The sequence below is a fragment of the Protopterus annectens genome, chromosome 11.part0, assembly GCF_019279795.1.
Source record: "Protopterus annectens isolate FY-2018-M chromosome 11.part0, PAN1.0, whole genome shotgun sequence".
NCBI lineage: Eukaryota > Metazoa > Chordata > Ceratodontiformes > Protopteridae > Protopterus > Protopterus annectens.
Window position 1 is genome coordinate 1,549,274,756 of NC_056745.1, and position 25,831 is coordinate 1,549,300,586.

The 25,831-nt window shown below is 44.8% G+C and overlaps 1 protein-coding gene across 1 annotated transcript in view; it reads right to left on the reverse strand.

Annotated features, from left to right (window-relative positions):
• Positions 1 to 25,831, reverse strand: part of TASOR2 (transcription activation suppressor family member 2) — a 2,454,942-nt gene that overhangs the window by 529,074 nt on the left and 1,900,037 nt on the right. The window lies entirely within an intron of this gene.

The window sequence follows — 25,831 nt, forward strand, 5'->3', positions numbered from 1 at the left end:
TACCATTGTTCTTCAATAGTACTACATAAATGTAAATGCATTGTTTTCATATTATATTGCTGTTCATGGAGCTTTTCTCCCCAGGACTCTCTTGAAAATGGGCTCTTCTTGGCCCAATGGACTATCCCGTAAACAAACTGTAAAATAAATAAATAACTGTAAATTTATAAATAGTAGTGAATACCAGTATTGCACATTAGTTTTCATTTTGTTAAAGTAACTGTCTATGTCTAAAAAGATTAATTTTAGTCCTGTTCACTTACCCCATAAGGGAAAAAAAAATCACATATGTACATGGTACACTTCCTTAAGTGAGCATGTCAACACATGAACAAAATGTCATAGTCTGGGAGAGGTACTGCTCATTTACAGCAGAAGAAACTTGTGGCACAGAAAAACAAAAACTTACCTTCTCTAATATGACAAATATAGCTCCCTGTACCCCAGTTACACACCCCACAGGACAATACTACATGCAAATTAAATGTCTAATAATGGGGCATTTGCAGAGGTACTAATGTACTCCAGTCAAATGACTGGTGCAAGTGGAATAACACTAGTGTCACTAAAAGTCCATAAAAACATGTCAAGAAAATCCCTACTAGCAATTTTAGTTAAATAACAAATCCAAGCTACAGACCAGTTATGATAAAAGGGCTGAGAGGCCAAAAGTCTGCTCTCCCTGCCTGGGGGATAGGGTGGTGTGGATATAGAGCCACTTGTGTTACACACGTGGCAAACAAGCATATGCACTGAGGTGGTATATACCTGTGTAAGTCTACTGTATGCCATGCAATGACAGAATTCTTGAGTCTGTAGCTTACAGTATGACAAGTTCAGGTTGCCATTCACCATCACACTCAGACATACACACTTTTACTGCCTTGATCTTTATAAGAATGTAAGGCTCACCCTCCAAAAAGCTCTGAAGTTTGCTTGATGAAAGACATGGCCAGGAACAGGTCTGGCAGTGTAACTTAGGAACACCTAACCAAGCAGTCCGCCAAATTCAGGAAAAAAAAAAGTGTTAAATTCAAATAATACAGATTCAAAAGACAGGAAGTTGAATCTGACACTTTTGTTCTCTTAAGCTAAGCTGCTAATACTAACACCACTGTAGCAATACAACACTCTGCTAGCATTCAGTACTTACACTGTATTGCAGTTCAGCTCACACACACACTGAGAACATTTTTGGAAAACGTTTTAAGCTCTGACAGTATAAATGTGTTAAAACTGTTCTGCATTAGAAAGCAAGTGAAATGTTTAAGTTTAAATATATAAGAGCATAATTTTCTTCATATAGGACTTTTTCACCTCACATCCTTATGACCAACTCAGACCTCATCACTTACAGGCTTCATTCGCATGCCCCACTCCCAAATTTCATAGCATCTGAGGAAATGTGGAGAAGGAAGCGAGTCATGCAGTGGGGATCAGGAAGTTTTTCAGGGTTCATACCTACCCCCCACTGTCCATAGTCAATGGGTGCAACATAGCAGAAATTTTTATACCAACCCAACAGGAAGTGTGTGCTTACACACACATACACCTGCATATGCCTACACAGATACACACAATGAAATCCAGTTACAGCATTCTGCTCTGTTTGGCATGTCAGAGTGTCTCTGGGCATGGCCCTTGTACTACTGCTTTACAAGCCAACCACCACCAAAATGCAGTTGTATGTACAGTAAGCACAACTATCCCTCACACGGATGAACTAGTTGACCCTTCGGCTGCTCATTTTTGTACCTGGCCTGGCAAGTTTTTCCAACTCCTGAGCTCTTCGGTAAAATCCAGGTTAACAAGACTCCAGTCGGGGATTCATTCCTCTGTGCCATAAGCCAGTGAAAGAATAGTTGTGTAAAATCTTACCATAACCATAGAGGTTCTTCTCTTCTATAAGATGCAGTATTCATAACATAAAGGAGTCCGCCTCTGGTTGATTTGTACATCTGGCCATTATACCAAAGTTAAAATGCTACTGTGAAGGTACATGAGACAGCCTGGACACAGCATACGTCGGCAATAAACGGATGTTGGTACAAAGTGGACGTCAGCACGCACCTACCTCAGAAACAAATGCAGACAAGCATCAGCCTTAAGGGAATGAGTATCCAGAAGTCAGGCAAGTATATGGGGAAGGCAGGGGGGAACTATACTACAACATATAGAAGAGAAAGACATCTGTGGTCATGGTAAGATTTTACACAACTATTCTCTGTCCTCCTATTCATTTGCTGCTGCATCCATAACATGAGGGAGAATGCCAAAGCTCATGCATAAGAGGGATTGGGAGGAGGAGCAAGGGAATTTTCCACAAATACATACAGAATAGCCCTGGCAAATCCTGCTCTGGACCTGGATACAATATCCAATTTGTAGTGTTTGGTGAAAGTGCCAACAGATGACCATGTAGCTGCCTCCAAAATGGAAGGCTGTATCCAAACCTTTAAAGAATGCCCTAGAAGAAGACACAGCTCTAGTAGAATGTGCCTTAACTGGAGAAGGAGGATGCTTCCCATTTGTGGTGTAACAGAAGGAAATGGCTTTAGAAATCCAGGAGGAAACAGTTTGCTTGGAAACAGGATGTCCCAGGACTCTTGGGTGATAGGAAATAAAAAGCCTATCAGACTTACTGATGGACTTGGTCTTTGCCAAGTAGTATCTGAGTTGTCTGTGCACATCCAAAGTGTGAAGGATCCTTTCACTAAAGGATTGTGAAGACAGGAAGAAGGTAAGGAGATTGATGGCCTGATTCAGTGAAAGCTTGTTCACTACCTTGGGCATGAAGGATGGGTTGGTACATAGGGATACCCTGTCCCGATGGAAAACTGTGAAAGGAGAAGATGCCATGAGGGCTTGCAGTTCACAAACCCTTCTGGCTGAGGTAACAGCCACCAGAAGAACAGTTTTGCACAAGCACTGTTGTAGAGAAGAGGCGTTAACAGGCTCAAAAGGAGCTAAGGCAAGCTTTTCTAACACAAAGTTGAGATCCCATGGGGAGGAACTGATTTCCTTGGTGGTCTGATGTGCAGAACTCCTTTCAGGAACAACTTGACTTCCAACATGGATGCCAACGGAGGAGTCAAAGGCAAACATGTTGAGATGGCTGACAAATGTGGCTTGACAGAGGAGTATGAAAAGCCACTTTTCATTAGTTCACACAGGTAAAACAGGACCACTGGTGGCTCCACAGATAGTAGTTGTAAGTTGTTTTTTGGACACCACAAAGAAAAAGTACAGTTTTGTACCTACCATAAATGTAGATGTCCGAACTGGATAGCATCTGCAGTCATAACAAATGGGTTGTCCTGTCGTCAGGCAGCCCCTCGGTCAGCCGGATTCCAAAGTCTGGGTCCGGCTTCGGCTGATGTCGCACTTCACCCGACGTCATCTCTGCTGGTCTTCGGGTATAAAGGCATCAGCCGACGCCATTTTCCTCAGTGTTTCTTGCCCCAGATGCCAGTTGCCCTCTTGGAAGGCTAAATTTTGGATAAATGCCAATGTTTCCAAAAAGTAGAAGGCAAACACAAAAATAAGCATGTATGTACATATATACAAACAAATACACCATAAGAGACTCCCCAGCTAGCTATTAGGAGGGTAAATACCCTAGGAGTACCACAGAGGGAAGGAGGGTGGGTAATCCTGACTGCAGATGCTATCCAGTTCGGACATCTACATTTATGGTAGGTACAAAACTGTACTATGTCCTTCATGGATGCATCTGCAGTCATAACAAATGGGTAGAATACCATAGCCAAACTAGGGGTGGAGGAAGAAAAATTATGGTGTAGTTAGGATCCCTTGCAGTACAGCAGTGGCAAACCCTGCTCGGGATCTAGAGTATAGAGGTAAATTATAATGCTTGGCAAATGTATGCACGGAGGTCCAAGTAGCCGCCTCAATAATGTCCTTGGTTGCCACTCCTCGTAAGAAAGCTGTGGTAGTGGCTGTAGCCCTTGTAGAATGAGGTCTTATGTTCTGTGGAACTGGTTTTCCATGGTAGGAGTAACAGAATCTTATGCAATTTCCTATCCATTTGGAGATTGTCTGTTTGGAAATTGCTTTTCCTTCCCTTCCTGTTGCATAGGCTACTAAAAGCTGGTCAGTTTTTCTGTTACTTTTGGTTCTGTCCAGGTAGTAGCGTAACTGCCTATGTACATCCAAGGTATGCAGCAGTCTTTCCCCCCTGTTCTGTGGATTGGGAAAGAAGGTAGATAGGTGCATTTCCTGGTTTAAAGACACTCTGGATACCACCTTAGGCATAAATGTAGGATTAGTTCTCATGGACACCCTATCTTGATGGAAGATTAAGAAGGGTTGCACTGCCATTAAGGCCTGTAGTTCCGAAACCCTCCTTGCTGAAGTAATTGCCAGTAGGAAAGCAGTTTTCCATGACAGGTGTTGCAGATCTGCTGTTGCTGCTGGTTCAAACGGAGGGAGTGTCAACTTTTCTAGCACAAAGTTCAAGTCCCATGCTGGTAATGGTGGTTTCCTAGGAGGTTTTACATTCTTGATCCCTCTGAGGAACTGCCTGAGTAGAGGATGCGAAAAGACAGGTGGATCGAAGCTGTATTCTGCTGAAATAGCTGATGCATGTATCTTGATGGAGGAATAGGACAGGCCTGTATGTAGAAGCTCTGCCAAGTACTTCAGAATGTTAGCAATATCTATGTTCGACACATCTTTTCCTCTTTCAGTACTCCAAATGACAAACCTTTTCCATTTTCCTGCATAGTTCCTTCTTGTTGAAGGTCTGCGGGCTTCAAGGATAATGTCTTTAACCCTTTGGGAAAGGTCTGGGTTAGTTGCTGCTATGTGATGTTCCAGGCAGTCAGTTGCAAGGTTTTTAGGTTTGGATGCATGATGTTGTAGTTGTTCTGAGTTAACATCAAAGGCATCAGGGTATTGACCACATTCTCCCGAGACATGCTCCTCAGCAATGGGTACCAGTGTTGTCTTGGCCAATTCGGAGCTATCAGGATTATCCTTTGACGTTCCTCTTTGATTTTCAGTAGTACCTTGTGCATCAAGGGAAGAGGTGGAAATGCATATGCTGTCAGGCCTTTCCAGCTGAAGGATAGAGAGTCCACCTTCCATGCAAGTGGGTGGAATGTCCTTGTGCAGAATTTTTTGAGCTGGTGATTGAGTGGGGATGCGAATAGATCTATTTGTGGCATTCCCCATTTCTTTGTGATGGCCTTGAAGATGTCCGGGTGTAGCATCCATTCGTGAGCATCCGAGGTGGTTCTGCTTAGCATATCTGCTAGGATGTTCTCTTTTCCCGGCACAAATATTGCCTGTAACTGGATGTTGTAGCTCAGAGCCAGATTCCAAAGGTCCAGAGTCATTCTGCATAGGGGGTATGAATGAGTGCCTCCCTGTTTGTTGATGTACCACATGACTATGGTGTTGTCTGTCCTTATCATTAAATGGCCTTCTTTGAGGAATGGTCTGAATTTTTGGATTGCTAGTTTTACTGCCAGCATTTCTTTTTGGTTTATGTGCAGGTGCAGCTGGTCTTGAGTCCACAATCCTTGTATGCATTTGTCCAGCATGTGCGCCCCCCATCCTAGGTCTGAGGCGTCCGTTGTGATGGTTTGGCTTGCTTGAAAGTTGTGGAAGGGTAAGCCTGGGTTTGACTGGCATGCTTGAGCCCACCATAGGAACTCCTGTTTTAGGCATGGGATTAGTGGGTTTTCGGTTTCTAAGCTGTGCCTGTGTTGAGACCATAAATTCTTTAGGCACCACTGTAGCTTTCTCATATGCAGTCTGGCATGTGGGACCAAGATTATGCATGATGCCATGAAGCCCAAGGCCTGCAGAACTTTTCTTGCTGTTAGTTTGTTCTGCTTTGTTAATGCCAAGAAGTAAAGAGGGAGTTCTTTTTGTTTTTCTGCAGTTAGGAATGCCATTTGTTTTACTGTGTCCAATTCCGCGCCCAAGAATGTTCTTGTTTGGGATGGTATCAGCCTTGACTTTTGTAAATTGACTGTGTATCCCAGGGCTTGTAGCAAGTAAATGACCCTTTGTAAATCTGTTGTCAGCTTGCTTTTGTTGTCCGCTTGTAACAGGCAGTCGTCCAGGTATGGATAAATTTGGATTCCTGTACTCTGCAGTGAGCGATTACTGATGCCAGGCATTTTGTGAATACTCTGGCGCAGTAGATAAGCCAAAGGGCAATGCTGAGAATTGATAATGCTCTGATCCTGCAAGAAATCTGAGGTATCTTCTGCAATTTGGTCGAATGGGGACGTGCAGGTATGCCTCCTTGAGATCTAGAGTTACCAGCCAACACTCCTTGCCCAGCATGGGAAGAAGTTGCTGTAGGGTCAGCATTTTGAATTTTGGGACAATGATGTATGTGTTTAAGACGGACAGGTCGAGAATAGGTCTCCAACTTTTCTCTTTTCTTGGTACTAGGAAGAGTCTGGAGTAGAATCCTTTGCCCTGTTCTGTTATTGGTACTCTTTCCACAGCTCTCATCTTTGCTAATTTCTCTATCTGCTGTAGAGCTTCTGTTTTTTGATTTGGAGGTAGGTTTGGCATTCCTCTTTTTACTGGTAAGGTGTGGAAGTGGAACCGGTAGCCTTGGTCTATGGTTTGCAAAATCCACTTGTCTTTGTGATATAGTGCCAATTTTTCAAAATAAGGCTAACTTTCCGCCTAAAGGTGCTGCTATTTGCTCCCTGGTAGGCGGTGTCAGAGCCAAGTCACTGTGATTGTCCTGTTGCAGTGGCAGTGGTTGTGTCTGTGCCTCGGTTATTGCCTTGCCACTGTCGTCCTCTGTAGGCACCTCCTCTGGATTGATTTCTGCCTCTAGAGCGTCTATTCCTGCCCCTTTGGGATTTTGTGGAGTCTGGAAAGGACCAATTTTTGGCAGGCCAGTTCCTGCTAAACCTTGGGGGCTGAACCTGTAAGAAATCTTTAACTGTTTGAACAGATTTTGCCTTTTCTTCCATTTTCTTCATTACTTGCTGGGCAGGTGTCCCAAATAGACTGGCCTTATCCATAGGAGCATCTAACAGCTTTGCTTTAACATGATCCGGTAAGACCTGTTCTTTCAACCATGCATGCCTTCTTATCACTGTGCCAGTCATGGCTGATCTAAATGAAGCCTCCAGTGCATCATAGCCACATTTTAAGGAATGGTTACTAACCTGTTGGATGTTATTCACCATTTCTAATACATATTTCTTATCTAAGGATTCATCAGAGGACAGCTTTTTAATTAACTGATCAAGCATAAACTCTTGGTATTGGATCATATGAAACTGACAGTTTAAAGCTCTAGCTGAGAGAGTAGCAGAGGTGTAAACTTTTTTCCCCCATCTCTCTAAGGACCTGGATTCCCTTTCAGAAGGAATAGGGTTTTGCTGAGGTCGAGGCTACTGCCTTAGGCCCCTGGGATATAGTTTGGGATCTGCAAGTGGGGCCTTGTATAGGTGGTGATGAGTGTCTGGCACCCTGTAAAATCTATCTGGTTTGGCAGGGGCTGGAGGTAAAGAATCAGGAGCAGTGCAAACATCATTAAATGCATCATCCACAACAGGCAGTACAGGAGGTATAGCTAAGGGCCTATGTTGTGGTAAGTGCAGAAAAGTCCTAAGCCTTTTTCTTGAATCTGAGAAATCTTGTCCCTGCCATTGGAATTGTTCTCTCATGGCATGTAAGGTTTCCCCAAAGGAAAATTCCTTTGGTGGAGAGGCAGCTGGAATGGATTCTTCAGCATCAGAATCTTCATAAGTAGAAAAAGGAGCCTCTGGCTGGTCTGTAATGTCTGAGTCATCCGCAGAATCATCAGAGGACACTGGCTCGGGGGGCTCTACTCTAGGTCTCTTTTCTGGGGGCTGAGAGGCCCTGTCTGGGTGAGATTGGGATCCCCTAATTAAGGATATTAAATCCTCTGCCAGAGTAAGCATTTGTGAACTTGAAGTGGGTCTGTGTGAGGGGGGCTTAACAGGCACTGATTTAACAGATTTGGCTGCTTTAGCCCTGGCAAAGGCCTTAATAGACATGGCTGCAGGAGGCCTAGCAGAACCACGTGCTGGGGTAGAGACATCCAAAGGGATGGTGTCTGATAAATCACTAGGAACCACAATTGTAGGCAAAATTTCTGAGGCCGATTCAACTAAGGTAGCAGGAGCCTCAGTAGTAGTCATGGATTCGGCTGAAGATTGACCGGTTTCTCGGTTTCGCCGAAACCGAGACACTCATGACTTGCTTAACCGTGGTTTCGCGAAACCGCGGACCGCGAGTGTCGGTCTTTTTCTTTGCGTTTTTTAACAATTTGGGTAGTCGGAGGATCCGATGGCATAATGTACGCAAAATCTGAGCCGAAAAACTGTTCAGCAAACTCCGACCGGCCTAAGCGTTCGTCGGTTGAAGGAAGCACAGGCCAAACAGGCTGCTACGTCGTGGTCTGGGCCTAAGCAAGGCAGGCAGTAAGAGTGGAAATCTTTATGAGGTATTTGTTTCCCACAAGTTAAACAGTTATTGACTTTTTCTGACATCGGCTGAGGCAAGAAAGAGTCCCCAACGGGTACTTAGCTTTAGAAGTCTTCAAGTAGTATTCGGTAGTAGTAATCTCTGGATCTGACCGACCGGCACTTGCGAACAGCTTCTGCTTGGCCACGCGGCAAGAAACACTGAGGAAAATGGCGTCGGCTGATGCCTTTATACCCGAAGACCAGCAGAGATGACGTCGGGTGAAGTGCGACATCAGCCGAAGCCGGACCCAGACTTTGGAATCCGGCCGACCGAAGGGCTGCCTGACGACAGGACAACCCATTTGTTATGACTGCAGATGCATCCATGAAGGACATCCTCTTCAAGTTGGAGAGATAAAATTTTCTGGTAGTGGGTTTTCTGGCCTCCTGCAGAACTTGTAGCACGTCCTCAGTGTAAAAGTGTCTAAAGGGAATCAAAGCCCCATCAACAACAAATTTAGGTTTAGGGTGCACATTTAAGGGTGTATTATAGTTCCCTTGTCCTGTGTGAGTAGGACCATCCTGAGGGATAACTTGTGGTGACTGCCCTTGGCTAGGTGATTAAGAAGGGGGAACCAATACTGTCTTGGCCAAAAGGGGGTCACCAGCAAGATTTTTGGTTGTTCTTTCTGAATTTTCAGCAGAACTTTCTGAATAAGAAGGAGGGGGGAATGCATACATAAACATCCCCTTCCAGGGAAAGGAAAGGGTGTCCACCTTCCATGTCCCAGGGGGAGTGAATCCTGGTACAATATTTAGGAAGCTTTCTGTTCACAGGGGAGGCAAACAGATATACCTGTGGAGTACCCCACTGATGGACCAGGTCCAAGAACACATCCCTGTTTAACATCTATTCATGGGATTGAGTCACTGACCTGCTTTGTGAATCTGCCATCATGTTCTGAACTTGATGGGATCTAAACAGCTTTTAGAGAAACTTGACTCTGTTGAGCAATCTCCCAGGCATACAGAGCCAATCTGCAAAGGATGTAGGACCTTGTCCTTCCTTGCTTGTTGATGTACCATAGGAATGTGGTGCCATCTGTGAACAATCTCAGCACTCCTGGTAGAATTCTGGGCTTGAAAATTTTCAGAGCAAAGATCAAAGCCTTAATTTCTTTGATGTTGATATGTTCCCTTGACTGTGTGTGTGTGTGTGTGTGTGTGTGTGTGTGTGTGTGTGTGTGTGTGTGTGTGTGTGTGGAGGGGGGGTCCAGACATCTCTCACCCTCCAATTCCCTAAAACTGCACCCCAGCCCATGTCTGACACATCTGTGTACAGATCCTGATTGGGGGAAAGAGGATGGATTGTTTGTAACCTGTGAAATCCACCATTTTAGTTCTTTTGTTAAGCAGGGCAAGAGTGGAACCATAAACTCCAGGGGTGAAGGTGTTGTTTCCAGAATGTCCTCAAGAACCACTGAAATTTTCTCATGTGTAGCCTTGCCAAGGGTACCATAGGGATAGTGGAAGCCATGAATCCCAGAAGTTGTGGGAATTCTCTGACAGTCAGAGATTGTAGTGGATTTAGTTCCCAAAAGTAAGTCTTGAGACAGAACTTTTTTCTGGAGGTAGGCAGGCCTTCATTTGGACCACGAGAATTCTGCAGCCCAGAAAGACATGGTCTTGGGAAGGGGTCAGAGTAGATTTCTGAAGGGTTATGGTAAACCCTAGACTCCTCAGAAGGGACATGGCATAGTCCAAGTGCTCCTGCACCAACTATGGGGATGAAGCCTGGATAATGAAGTCCTCCAGGTATGGGAATATTTGAATACCCCGCATTCTGCAGAAGGCTATGACTGGGGCCAAACATTTTGTGTATACTCTGGGGGCCGCAGAAAGACCAAATAGCAAAGCACAAAACTGAAAGTGAGAAGAATCCACAAAGAACTGTACGAATTTCCTGAAATGTGGATGGATAGCAATGTGAAGATAGGCATCTTTTATGTCCAATGACACCATGTATTCCTGAGGGAGAATCAGGGGAAGGAGTGTAAGAAGAGTCAGCATGCGAAAGATAGGGACTTTCAGAAAGGTGTTCAGATGAGAAATCTAAGCTAGGCCTCCAGGGGCCTAAACATCTTGTAGTAAAACCCTTTGCCCTTTCGATTTGGAGACACCTCTTAGATGGTACCCTGTAATAGCAAGGAATGCAGGACGGGGGTGGGGGTGAGCCATTTGTTCCTGAGGGGATTGTGGTATACCTCTGAAGGTTGGCATGGATTCCCACATCATGAAATAGCAGTGTTTGACAATGGTAAGGACCCAAGAGTCCTGGGTTATCTATTTCCATGCTAAGAGGGACAGGCGAAGAGAGATAGGGGTAGAGGGGTTTAGGGCCGGCTAGTCACAGGCTACCAGGTTTTACCTGAAAGGGTTTCTTTTGAGAATGTGCTAAAGGGGAAGATCTAGTGGGTGTTTGCTTCTTAGTATCCCTCTTCCCTTTGGGAGTGTGATACTTAGAGAACTTTCTCACATAGGTAGTCATAGCTGGGTAATTCCTCTAGAAGCAGGGAATAGGAGAAACAAAAATGTGCCTAAGGTCTTGTAGCTCCTTCACTTTTTCCTGAAGAGCTTTAAAGAATTCTGCAGCTGCATAGCCAAATAAAGCCTTGTTGCCTAAAGATGCATCTATGAGCTTGGCTTTAATATCATCTGGCAAAGACTGCAACCTAAGCCATGAATACTTCCTTAAGACAGACCCTGATGCTGTTGCTCTGGCTGAGGCCTCCACAGCATTGTAAAGAAAAGTTGTGTAAAATCTGACCATAACCATAGATTTCCTTCTATTCCACGTTGCGGTATTCAACATATGGGTTTTGCTCTTGCTTCGCGAACATCTGGCCAGTTTACAAAGGTTTTCAGTCACTGTATGGTGTGTGGGATGTCTGATGTGGCTCTAGGAATGTGGGCCATAAAAGTGATGTCTGGATGCACCAGCCCTCAGAACTGTAAGCGCCAGTCGGAACCAATCCTAGAGTAAGGGCAATGCCAGTCCTGTGTCACCCAGAAAGGGAAATGCAGCCTAACAGGAGGAGAAGGAGGGTGGGAAAGAATACTACAACATGGAAGAGGATATCTATGGTTATAGTAAGATTTTACGCAACTTTTCTATGTCCTTCTATTCCCATGTTGCAGTATTCAACATATGGGTGGAGTGCCACAGCTCACTGTGAAGGAGGGGGTGGTTGTCTAGAGGCGGTCTCCAGGAATCCGTGAAGGATAGCCCTGGCAAAACCCACCCTAGCTGTGGAAATGTGGTCTAAGTTGTAATGTTTGGTGAAGGTGTGGACGACCAAGTGGCTGCTTCAAGAATGGTAAAGGTATCCAGACCCTTGAAGAAGGCTCCTGAAGAAGACATAACCATGGTGGAGCGTGCTTTAAGAGTACCTTGCAGGGATTTCCCATGGCATTTGTAGCAAAAGGTGATGGCTCTGGAAATCCAGGTAGAGATTGTTTGTTTGGTTACTGCCTTCCCTAGGGCTCTAGGGTGGAAGGAGACAAAGAGTTTATCAGAGATTGTTTGTTTGGTTACTGCCTTCCCTAGGGCTCTGGGGTGGAAGGAGACAGAGTTTATCAGCCTGTCTGATGAGCTTGGTTTTATACAGATAAAAACCTGAGTTGCCTGTGAACATCCAGGGAGTGAATACTCTCTCACTGCCCCCCTGTGGGTTAGGGAAGAAGGTAGGTAGATGGATGGCTTGATTCATGGACAGGTCATTCACCACCTTGGGCATGAAAGAAGGATTCATTCTAAGAGTAATCCTGTCATTGTGGAAAACTAGGAAAAGTGGAATAGCCATGAGGGCTTGCAGCTCTGAAACTCTTCTGGCTGAGGTCAAGGCCATGAGTAGTACAGTTTTCCATGTAAAGTATTTTAGAGAAGCAATGTCTGCTGGCTCAAATGGAGGAAGCGTGAGCTTTTCTAAAACACAGTTAAGGTCCCATGGAGGTGGAGATGGTTTCCTGGGGGCTTCAAGTAAAGAACCCCTTTGAGAAAAAGCTTAGCTGGTAGTCTAGTTGCTAGAGGGGGGTCCAGAGGAAGGCATGCTGAAATAGCAGACAAGTGGGCTTTAATGGAGGACTAGGCCAATCCTGTCTGCAGTAGCTCACACAGGTAAAACAGAACTAGAGATGCCTCATTTGCAAGCACGTCCAACTGTCTTTTGTGACACCATATAGAAAATCTCTTCCACTTCGAAAAGTAAAATTTTCTTGTATTTGGATTCCTGCCCTCCTGCGGGACAGTGAGTATGTCCTCATTGTAAAGGTGTTTGTTGGGGACCAGAATCCTATCAGCCACAGGGTGAGGTGCAGTAACTGTCACTGTGGCTGTATTTGGGATCTCTTGTGCTGTGTGAGAAGGTCCAGTCTGAGGGGTAATATGTGGTGATTGCCCTTGGATAGTTGTAAGAGTAGGGAGGACCAATGCTGTCTTGGCCAGCAGGGAGTTGATGATGGAGGCAAACAGGTCTACTCGAGGTGTACCCCACCGGTGGACCAGATCCAGGAAGACATCCCTGTGAAGCATCTATTTGTGATTGTTTGCGATGGTTCTGCTGAGATAGTCTGCCTGGGAGTTCTGTAGGTAGGGAATGTAGACTGCCTGCAGGGTCACTCCCTGTGAGGCGGCCAATTCCCATACTAGGAGAGCTAGTCTGCAAAGTAGGTAAGACTTGGTCCCTCCCTGTTTGTTGAGATACCACAGAACCGTGGCATTGTCTATGAAAATCTTTAGTGAACCTTGCTGTAGATATGGTTGGAAGGTTTGAAGGGACAGAAGAATTGCCCTCATCTCTCGAACATTGATGTGTTCTTGTTTGTGTGGCTCTGGCCACAGACCCTGCACTTTTTGAAGGCTCAGAGTTGCTTCCCAGCCCAAGTCTGAGGCATCTGTGTGCATTATCTGTGTGGGTAGGGGTGGTTGGAGGGGAAGACCTAGACTGAGGGTCACTTGTGTCAACCACCACTGGATTTCTAGCTTGAGGTACGGTAGGAGGGGAAAGTACAGTTGTGTACACCTACCATAAATGTAGATGTTCGAGTGTCTTCACTGTTGCAGTCATGACTGTAGGGTTCTCCCCTGCCGGCAGGCAGCCCTCTGTCGGCCAGAATGCCAAAGTCTGGGTCCGGCGTCGGTTGTTCAACCACGCTCCCTGACGTCAGAGCGCCAGGAGTATAAAGCTGACAGCCGACGCCATCTTCTCCAGTTTTTCTTGCCCCAGATGTCAGGAGTCCCAAAATGAAAAAGGTCCGATAACCTTTGCAAATACACCTCAGAAGAATGGAGAAAAAAAGGAAATACACAAAAGTAAAAATAAGAGGGGACAGGAGGGAGGGAAACCCAGACTGCAACAGTGACGACACTCGAACATCTACATTTATGGTAGGTGTACACAACTGTACTATTGTCATCGTGTTTCACTGTTGCAGTCATGACTGTAGGGTAGAATCCCAAAGCTGAAAGAAAGGGAGGTGGTCATAAAGAAGAAGGGGCGGCTAAAAGGCCCTGCAAGACAGCAGAGGCAAAGCCTGCCCTAGACTTAGAGTAGAGAGGTAGATTGTAGTACTTAGAAAACGTATGCACTGAACTCCAAGTTGCAGCTTCCAAAATGTCTTTGGTAGTAACTCCCCTGAGGAAGGCTGCAGAAGTGGTTGCAGCTCTGGTGGAATGAGTCCGTATACTCCCTGGGATTTGCTTTCCATGGTGTGAATAACAAAATCTGATTCCATGAGCAATCCATTTAGAAATGGTCTGTTTAGAAATGGCTTTACCTTGGGAACTTGAAGCATAAGAAACAAACAATTGTTCTGATTTTCTGATGCCCTTGGTTCTGTTCAGGTAAAAACGTAGTTGTCTGTGTACATCCAAGGAATGTAAGATCCTTTCCCCTTTATTTTGAGGAGTGGGGAAAAAGGTTGGCAAGTGGATAGTTTGATTTAAAGCCACTTGGGAAACCACCTTACGCATGAAGGTAGGATTAGTCCTCAAAGACTCCCTGTCTTGATGAAAAATAATATAAGGTTCCACAGCCATAAGGGCTTGTAACTCTGAAACTCTCCTGGCAGAAGTTAGTGCTAACAGGATAGCTGTCTTCCAAGATAAAAACTTGATGTCAGAAGAGGCAGCTGGCTCAAAAGGAGGCAAGGTTAGTTTTTCCAAAACATAGTTGAGATCCCAAGCAGGAATGGGAGGAGATCTAGGAGGTCTTAAGTTCTTAGCTCCTCTGAGAAACTGTCTCATGAGCTGGTGGGAAAAGATGGGAGGGTCTGTATTATAATGAGCAGAAATAGCAGAGGCATGTATCTTAATGGAAGAGAAACAGAGACCCTTATGTAAGAGATCTGTCAGGTAAAGTAAAATTAAAGTAATGTTAGGAAGAAGAGGATCAGAATCCTGAGCCTGCATCCAGGAACAAAATCTTTTCCATTTTCCTGTATACGATTTTCTAGTGCTAGGACGTCTGGCTTCTAAAATGACATCCATAACCTGCTTGGGTAGGAAAGAAGAAATCAAAGGTCCTGGATTAACCAGGCCGCCAGGCTGAGAGTTCTGACATGAGAGTGTAGAACCTGACCCTGATGTTGGGACAGAAGGTTCGGAGACTGAGGTAAAACCCAAGGGGGCTCCAGGCATAGGTTTTTTAGAGTTGGATACCAAAACTGCCGAGGCCAATTTGGAGCCAGTAAGATTATCATCTTGGGCTTGTCTTGTTTTATCTTCAACAAAACCCGTGGAAGAAGAGGAAGAGGCGGAAAGGCATATCCCGAGAGGTTCCTCCAACTGAAAGACAGGGCATCCACTTTCCAAGCTTCTCTGTGGAAAGTCCTGGTGCAACAATGCTGTAGTTGATGACTGAGATGGGATGCAAAGAGGTCTATGTGAGGACATCCCCAGACTGCTGTTATCATCCTGAATATTTTGGTGTCCAGCATCCACTCGTATGGATACGAAAGGTTTCTGCTCAGACTGTCTGCCAGGAAGTTTTGTTTCCCTGGTAGATACTGAGCTTGAAGATCCAGATTGCAAGCTAGAGCTGTGTTCCATAGATCCATGGCTAGTCTGCAAAGGGGGGTAGGAATGAGATCCCCCTTGCTTGTTTATGTACCACATAACTGTGGTGTTGTCCGTCCATATTAGCAGTTGTCCTGGTTGTAAGAGATTCCTGAAGGCCAATAGAGCTTTCTGAACGGCTAACATTTCCTTTAAGTTGATATGCAGGTGCTTCTGATCCTTTGTCCAAAGGCCCTGCAGACAATTGCCCTGAAAATGGGCTCCCCAAGCAAAATCCGAGGCGTCCGTGGTTAGAATCTGAGTGGCAGGAGGCAGACGGAAGGGTTTCCCTTTGTTTAGAGCACATGCCCTGGACCACCAAAGAAATTCCTTTTGAAGGCAAGGAAGGATGACAATCAGTATGTCTAAACTATGGCAATGCTGAGACCATACACTTTTTAGGTACCACTGAATTTTCCTCATGTGTAGTCTTGCATATGGTATGAGAAGGATGCAGGAGGCCATGTAACCCAAAGCCTGCAGGAATTTCCTTGCAGATAGCTGAGTTAAAGTTGCCAAGGTTCTGAAAGTTGAAGCCAGCTGTAATTGTTTTTCGGATGTCAGAAATGCCATCTGGGTTGTGGTGTTTAGAAGTGCACCCAGAAAAGTTATCTGTTGTGATGGTGTCAAATTTGACGTTTTTATGTTTACAGAGAATCCTAGGAACTTGAGGAGGTTCTGTACAAATTCTAGATGCTGGACTAAGACATCCTTGCTGTCTGCCTGAATTAGACAATCGTCCAGATAAGGGTAAATTTGAATTCCCTTGAGTCTGCAGTAAGCTACTACTGGAGCCAGGCATTTGGTGAAGACCCTGGGCGCAGTAGACAATCCAAAGGGCAGCGCAGAGAATTGAAAGTGCCTCGATCCGGCCTTGAACCTGAGGTATTTTCTGCGATCCTGCCTGATGGGAATGTGTAAATATGCCTCCTTTAAATCCAAAGTTACCATCCATGCATCTTTGGATAGCATTGGAAATAGCTGCTGTAGAGTAAGCATCTTGAATTTTGGAATCTCTAGAAAGGTGTTCAAGACCGACAGATCCAGAATGGGTCTCCATGAGTTTTGCTTCCTTGGGACTAGAAAGAGCCTTGAGTAAAAGCCTTTTCCCATCTCTGAAAGTGGAACCAGTTCTATGGCATTCATAGCCAAAAGAGCTTCCACCTGGTTTAAGGCCTCCGTCCACTGATGTTTTGGAAAGTCTGGCCATCCGCTTGGCCTTGGCAAGGTATGAAAATGGAATTTGTAACCTCTTAAAACCACATTCAAAACCCACCTGTCTTGGGTTGAGTCCAATTTTGATAAAAAAGAGAGAGTTTTCCTCCGAGAGGGGTTTCCAGGCAAGAAGTTCCTGTAGCCCAACAGAGGGAGTCATTGAGTTTGTTTCGAGATTGTGACCTGTCCTCTTCTCCCCTAGGGGTGGAAGCAGTCCACTGTCTTGGTCTATAAGGTATTTTAAACCCTATCTTTTTTTCCGCCATTTTTTAAATCTGTAACTAACAGGTACTGTCCTGTCCTCCTGCTCGGACGCATCTCCTTTCACGAAGGAAGCCCCCCTCACTATCCTTCACCGCGTGGCTCCCAGGATATATCTACTGGACTATCTATCTAAGGACTCCAACCCAGTGCGAATGCACAGACCAGTGAAAAAATTAAGAGAAAAAGTTGTATCACTTAAAAAAGATTTTAGGGAAGCCCCCCTCACTATCCTTCACCGCGTGGCTCCCAGAATATATCTACTGGACTATCTATCTAAGGACTCCAACCCAGTGCGAATGCACAGACCAGTGTAAAAATTAAGAGAAAAAGTTGTATCACTTAAAGATTTTAGGGTAAAAACAGTTATCCGTACCATTAAATTGCTAACCAGGAAAGCGTTCTGCTGGCAGGAACTAGTCAGTACCTATATCATAACTGGCAACAGTAACTACATTCCCAAAAAACTAAGACCTTTTCCTTAAGAAAAGTATTTTACTGCAAAAACAGACTGCAGAACCTACATATAGTTACCTTTGGGACCCTGCAGACTCCTGGCGGGCTTACCCTGATGTCAGCGAGGTATTTTAAACCCTATCTTTTTTTTCCATTTTTTAAATCTGTAACTAACAGGTACTGTCCTGTCCTCCTGCCCGGACGCATCTCCTTTCACGAAGGTATGTTACATGCTATACAAATTGTTTAACATCTGCAAGTCTATCGCTGCAGTAGCATATACACTGTCACAATCTGTTTTTAAGTAGCATGACTTTTCATGTCTTAAACAAGTTATAACTATTACAGCTTCGTGTTGTTGGCGTTTGCATAAGTTACAGCATGGGGAGTTTTGTGTTGGCGTTTATATAAGTTAAAGCTAGTACAGTTTTGTGTTGGCGTCTGTATAATTAACAGCCAGTGAAGTTTGTGTTGACGTTGTATGGCGCTGTTACACCATAAACTAATTGTAGAGGGGGCACACGAGAACACGCTTGTCTCTGCCTGAATGTAAGCCCTTCTATTATTAACAAGGCACAACCTACCTTTGAGTAAACACGTACAGCTTGTGTCAAGCTTATGGAATACAACATGTTTGACTAAGGGCTTTTACTACCTATAGCACATACAGCTTATGTAAACCTAGTGTTAACCTGTTATTTCACTATTTAGTGCTTGACTGGATGGCGCCTTATCCTTAATGCATACTACTTGTGTTTTTTAGTTAGTTATGCGAAGCAATTTAACTGTGGACTGCCTGTGCTCACTATGAACTTCTGGTTTAAGCTGATTACTCAATGTTAGGGGTAATAGCCTGTGTATTGATTACTGCGTCACTATAACTGCTGTCCTTTTCCCTATCTCATCCTAGGAAGCCCCCTCACTATCCTTCACCGCGTGGCTCCCAGGATATATCTACTGGACTATCTATCTAAGGACTCCAACCCAGTGCGAATGCACAGACCAGTGTAAAAATTAAGAGAAAAAGTTGTATCACTTAAAAAAGATTTTAGGGTAAAAACAGTTATCCGTACCATTAAATTGCTAACCAGGAAAGCGTTCTGCTGGCAGGAACTAGTCAGTACCTATATCATAACTGGCAACAGTAACTACATTCCCAAAAAACTAAGACCTTTTCCTTAAGAAAAGTATTTTACTGCAAAAACAGACTGCAGAACCTACATATAGTTACCTTTGGGACCCTGCAGACTCCTGGTGGTGTATTCCCCACTCCGCTTCGCCCTCGCTTCGCTCGGGCTTGCTCCGCGCCCCACCCTGCCCCCATATTCCACCCGCCCCCACTACCTCTACATTTATTAGGTTGTTAGCCCATCCCCCTTGCTCTCTACCAATCACGACCGCCCCTCAATCTGCCACTTCTCCTCCCACACTCTCGGCCCTCCTTAACTACCAAGTAAATTCTTCTGCTTCTTCCTACCCACTGGCCTTCCTCTTGCTATACCATGGGCAAAACCACATATTCTATCATCCTTCTTATAGTATTACTCCTCCTTATTCCGTATTATTTAACCAGGTATGAAAACCAAGCACTCTCGGGAATTCCCTTCCCCAAGAGTTACACTACCACAAATTCAAACCTCCCCTATAACCCTATCACACCTTTGCTCTACCCTGCTAATACACTGAGCTCCAATATAGTGTATCTTACCCTCCGCCACCCTAAAGTATCCACCAGTAAATCTAATCTTAAGTTGTTACTCAAACTCCAAAGGTTCTCAGACCACCTGAAAAAATGTATCACCACAGATGGTGACATCCACCCCAACCCAGGTCCTACCACTGCCTCAGACTCTAACTCCTCAAAATCCACCCGAATTTCTACCAACTCCCTCCTCATATTCCATCTTAATCTAAGAAGTATAAACAATAAGGTTCACAATTTACATGCTATGTTAGCTACCCACTCCCCTGACATTATGTGCCTATCAGAAACATGGCTCAAACCAGCCACTATGGATGAAGAAATTCTTCCACCTGGATATAATCTCCTTAGGGCTGATCGGATCAACAAAAGGGGTGGGGGAATAGCCGCAATGTTCAGGAATACACTAAATATCATTATTAATCCACTCCAACCTCCAAAGGTCTCTAACATAGAACTTATTGCCCTAAAGATTTGCCTAAATACCCAAAAATGCATTAATCTCATTGTAATTTACATTCCACCTGGGAATAATTCAGAAAACCTTGAGCAAACGCTCAGCTGGTTAGCCTCCAATTACCCTCAAGAAACCATAGTACTAGGCGATTTCAACATCGACTGGTCCCACTGCTCCGCACTCATAAACCCCCACTCTATTAACTTATATGGTTTCTCCCAAAATATTTCATCTCCAACCAGAATTGGTAATGCTCAGCAAAAAGAGAGCATCATTGACTGGATTCTTACCAACAAAGACACACACAACTATACCACAGGGACCCTTCCCAATGACTTCAGTGACCACCTTATAACTTATATTCTAAAACATAAGTGTCCACTTACTAATCCTCCCTCATATAGACTTGTCAGGAACAAGAAGAAATTTGTCCCAAAACTATTCCTTGCAGAACTCAAATCCTGTAATTGGTCCATCCTAAAAACTCTACCCCTAGAAGAGAGTGTGACATACTTTAATGACACATTCCTGAAGATACTCGACTCTCACGCCCCAAACCGACTAATCAGAACCAAGGTGCGGATAGCACCTTGGCTTACTAGTGAAACTAAATCTAAAATTAAACTTCGTAACCAGGCCTGGGATAAATGGAGAGCTACCAAAACTCCTCTAGATCGCATCAAGTTTCAACAGCTTAGAAACACTACTAAAACAGCCACTACTCGAGATAAAAAACAGTATTTCTGTCATCTCCAGGATAAACACCAGAATAACCCACAGAAATTCTGGGCTGGATTTAACAACCTCCTCCATCCGGGTAAATCTACTACCCCCACTCCGGAGAAACTCATTGGGAAAGAACCAGAAAAAATAGCCAACGCTTTTAACTCTTTTTTTATCGAGACCATCCAGTCCCTAGCCAGTCAGCTTACCACTACCTCCTCATCTGTAACACATACTAAAGACTCAGCTCACCCATCCTTTAACTTACAACCTGTATCTACCTCCTATATATGCACCCTCTTAAAAAAACTTAAACCAACCACCCTAGCGGCCGACCAGCTCCCAGCGGAATACCTACAAATAGCGTCAGACACCATTGCCTATCCCACATCAATCTTGATTCACAGAACTATAACTGAAACTACCACTCCCTCTATTTGGAAAATCTCATATATCATCCCTCTTCACAAAGGAGGAACATCCACGGAAAAGTACAGTTTTGTACCTACCATAAATGTAGATGTCCGATAGGTATGCATCTGCAGTCATAACATATGGGTTGTCCTGCCTCAGACAGCCCTTCGGTCGACCGGATTCCAAAGTCTGGGTCTGGCCTCGGCTGATGTCGCACTTTCCCCGACGTCAGAGTGTCTGGGGTATAAAATCATCAGCCGACGCCATTTTCCTCAGTTTTTCTTGCCCCAGATGCCAGGTGCCCTCTAGGAAGGCTAAATTTGGATAAAGGCTGAAAAGTTCCAAACATTTGCAAATTATATACATATATAAACAAACAAACAAATACACCATAATAGATTCCCCCAGCTAGCTGAAAGAGGGGTAAGCACCCTAGGAATATCACAGAGGGGAAGGAGGGTGGGTAATCCTGACTGCAGATGCATACCTATCGGACATCTACATTTATGGTAGGTACAAAACTGTACTATGTCCTTCAAGGATGCATCTGCAGTCATAACATATGGGTAGAATACCATAGCCAATCTGGGGGAGGAGGTACTAAGAGAATTATGGTGTAGTTAAGATCCCCTGCAGTACTGCAGTTGCAAAACCTGCTCAGGATCTGGAGTATAAAGGTAGATTGTAATGCTTGGCAAATGTATGCACGGAGCTCCAAGTAGCAGCTTCTAAAATGTCCTTGGTAGCCACCCCTCGTAGGAAAGCTGTAGTGGTGGCTGTGGCTCTTGTGGAGTGAGGCCTGATATTTTCAGGAACTGTCTTTCCATGAAAGGAGTAGCAAAAACGAATGCAATTTCCTATCCATTTTGAAACTGTCTGTTTGGAAATTGCTCTTCCTTGCACCCCAGTTGCATATGCTACAAAAAGTTGGTCAGTTTTTCTGTTAGTTTTAGTTCTGTCCAAATAGTAGCGTAGTTGTCTGTGTATATCCAAGGTGTGCAAAAGTTTTTCCCCTTTGTTCTGTGGGTTAGGGAAGAACGTAGGTAAGTGAATAGCTTGGTTCAAGGATACCCTAGATACCACCTTTGGCATGAAAGTAGGATTGGTTCTCAGTGACACTCTATCCTGGTGAAAAATAAGAAAAGGCTGCACTGCCATTAATGCCTGTAACTCAGATACTCTTCTTGCTGAAGTGATTGCCAGAAGGAATGCAGTTTTCCAAGATAAAAACTGGTGGTCTGCTGATGCTGCTGGTTCAAAAGGAGGTAGTGTCAGTTTTTCCAGCACAAAATTGAGATCCCATGCAGGTGGGGGGGGGGGGGTCTTTCTTGGAGGTTTAACATTTTTGATCCCTCTCAAAAATTGTCTGAGAAGAGGGTGTGAGAAGATAGGTGGATCCATATTGTATTCTGCTGAAATTGCTGAAGCATGAATCTTAATGGATGAATAAGACAGCCCATTGTGGAACAGTTCTGCTAAGTATTCTAGGATGTGTGCTAGGTTTGCCACTGTGACATCTGTGCCCTTTGATGCGCTCCAAATGAGAAATCTCTTCCATTTAGCTGAGTATGTTTTTCTTGTGGAAGGTCTGCGAGCCTCCAAGATAATGTCCTTCACCCTCTGAGATAAAACAGTTTGGGTGGGCTTTAAGGAATCTTCCAGGCAGTTAGCTGCAATGTTTTCAAGTTGGGATGCAGGGTCTTGAAATTGTTCTGCGTTAGAAGAAGAGGCCATAGGGGAAGAGGCCATGAGTTTGCCTGAGACATGCTTCTCAATAGCGGGTACCAATGTTGTCTTGGCCAGTCCGGAGCTATTAGTATGACTTTTGGCTGTTCCTCCCTGATCTTCTGTAGAACCTTGTACATCAATGGGAGAGGTGGAAAGGCATATACTGTTAGGGCATTCCGGCTGAAAGAGAGAGAGTCCACCCTCCAGGCTTGTGGGTGGTATGTCCTTGAGCAGAATTTCTTCAGTTGGTGGTTGAGTGGGGAGGCGAACAGATCTATCTCTGGGATTCCCCATTTCTTTGTTATGAGTTTGAAGATGTCTGGATGCAGCATCCATTCGTGTGCATCCATGGTAGTTCTGCTTAAGCTGTCTGCTAGTGTATTCTCTTTTCCTGGTACAAATTTGGCCTGCAGCTGGATATTGAGATTCAGGCATAGGTTCCACAGATTCATAGCCATCCAGCATAGAGAGTAGGAATGTGTGCCTCCCTGTTTGTTTATGTACCACATGACCGTGGTGTTGTCTGTCCGTATTAACAGATGTCCTTGCTGGAGGAAGGGTCTGAATGCCTCGATTGCATGCCTTACTGCCAGCATTTCCTTTTGGTTTATGTGCATGCTTAGCTGCCCTTGAGGCCATAGGCCTTGGATACGTTTGTCCTCCATGTGTGCTCCCCATCCTCGGTCTGAGGCGTCCGTGGTGATGGTCTGCCTTGTTTTTGGTTTGTTGAAAGGCAACCCTCTGTTGGACTGGCAGGCCTGAGCCCACCACAGGAATTCCGTTTGAAGGCATGGAATGATTTGTATCATGGTTTCTAGACTGTGACTGTGTTGAGACCATACATTCCTTAGGTACCATTGTAATTTCCTCATATGCAACCTGGCATGTGGAATTAAAATTATGCAGGATGCCATGTAACCCAGGGCCTGCAGGACTTTCCTTGCAGTAAGGTGAGTTTGTCTTGTCAGAGTCATGAAGTAATCTGGAAGTTGTTTTTGTTTTTCTTCTGTGAGAAAAGCCATCTGAGTGATTGTGTCCAGATCCGCACCCAAAAAGGTTATCCTTTGGGATGGTACTAGTCTTGACTTTTGGATGTTGACTGTGTATCCCAAAGTTTGTAGCAGGTGTATGGCATAGGCCAAGTCCTTTAACAATTTCTTTTTGCTGTCCGCTGGTATTAGGCAGTCGTCCAGGTATGGATAAATTTGAATTCCCTGAAGTCTGCAGTGTGCAATTACTGATGCCAGGCATTTCGTGAATACTCTGGGCGCAGTAGATAAGCCAAAGGGCAATGCTGAGAATTGATAATGCTCTGATCCTGCAAGAAATCTGAGGTGTCTTCTGCAATCTGGTCGGATAGGGACGTGCAGGTATGCCTCCTTGAGATCTAGAGTCACCAGCCAAGACTCCTTGCCCAACATGGGAAGAAGTTGCTGTAGGGTCAGCATTTTGAATTTTGGCACAATGAGATAAGTGTTCAGTGCGGACAGGTCGAGTATAGGCCTCCATTGGTTTTCTTTTCTTGGCACAAGGAATAGTCTGGAGTAAAATCCTTGGCCTTGTTCTGTAGATGGCACTCTTTCTATAGCTTTCATCTGAAGTAACTTGCTGATTTGTCTTAAAGTCTCTACCTTCTGGTTTGGTGGAAGGTTTGGCATTCCGCCTCTTTTTGGCAAAGTATGGAAGTGAAACCTGTATCCTTTGTCGATTATTTGCAATGTCCATGTATCCTTTGTAATGCAATGCCAGTTTTTTGAGAATAAAGCCAACTTTCCGCCCAAGGGTGCTTCCAGTTGATCCCTGGTAGGCGGAATCAGAGTCAAGTCATTGGGTCTGTCCTGTAGTAGTGGTAGTAGTTGTAGCTGTTGCACTACTCCTCTGGTTTGCAGGCTGCCACTGACTGCCTCTGTGGGGGCGCTTGGATTGACCTCTGCCTCTAGGGCGCCTGTTTCTGCCTCTCTGTGCTCTGGAGGAGTCTGGAAAGGACCAATTCTTTGTAGGCCAGTTTCGGCTGAACTTGCAGGAAATCTTTAACTGTTTGCACATTTTTTGCTTTTTCTTCAACCTTCTTTAGAATCTCCTGTGCAGGGCAGCCAAATAAATGTTGTTTCTCCATTGGAGCATCGAGGAGTTTAGCCTTGACACGGTCTGGTAAAGATTGCTCCTTCAGCCAGGCATGCCTACGAATTACTGCCCCAGTCATAGCCGATCTAAATGAAGCCTCCAGTGCATCATAGCCACATTTTAGGAAATGATTACTGACCTGTTGTGAGTTGTGTACCAAATCCTGAAGGGATTTACGGTCTAAGGGTTCAGGTGCAGAAAGTTTCTTATTTAGCTGATCTAACAAAAATTCTTAGTACTGTATCATATGGAATTGACAGTTTAATGCTCTGGCAGAAAGAGTAGCAGATGTATAAACCTTTTTTCCCCATCTCTCTAATGCTCTAGACTCTCTTTCAGAGGGTAGGGGATTTTTGGCAGTAGCGGCTGCAACCCCTTTAGGGCCCTGAGAAATAGTTTCTGGGTCTGCAGCATGGGCTTTATACAGGTGGAAGTGAGAATCCGGGACCCTGTAATATCTGTCAGGTTTGGAGGGGGCCGGAGGAAGTGAATCAGGTGCAGTACTGACATCATTGTACACATCATCAATTACAGTTAGAACCGGAGGTATAGCTAAGGGCCTATGCTGGGGCAAATGCAAGAAGGTCCTTAATCTTTTTCTAGAATCAGAGAAATCCTGACCCTGCCATTGAAAGTGTTCTCTCATGGAGTGTAAAGTCTCCCCAAAAGAAAATTCTTCAGGGGGGAGGCCGAAGGGATAGATTCTTCTGCATCTGAATCCTCATAAGGCAAGTAGGCCCCTTCCTGGTGGTCTGACAAATCAGATCCATCCGTGGAGTAATCCGAAGAGTGAGGTTCAGAAGGGTCAGTCCTGGGCCTTTTGTCTGGAGGAGGTTGGGAGGCCCTGTCTGGGTGAGGTTGGGAACCCCTAATTAAGGAGATAAGGTCCTCAGTAAGACTAAGGATCTGAGAACTAGAGGAAGGCCTCTGGGATGTAGATTTGGCAGGCAAAGCTTTTGAAAGTTTGGCAGCTTTAGCCCTGGAGAAGGCCTTAATAGACATAGAAGCTGGGGGCCTAGCTGCCCCACGTGCAGGGGTAGAAATGTCCAAAGGTATGGTGTCGGACAAATCCTGAAAACTAGCTTTGGCAGGGAGTTCTGAAGCCGACTCAGCCGGGGCCTCTCTGGCCTCGGTGGTCGGAGGAATGGTTTCGGTAGTAGGAATAGCCGTGGACTCGGTTTCAGCCGAAACCGAGACAC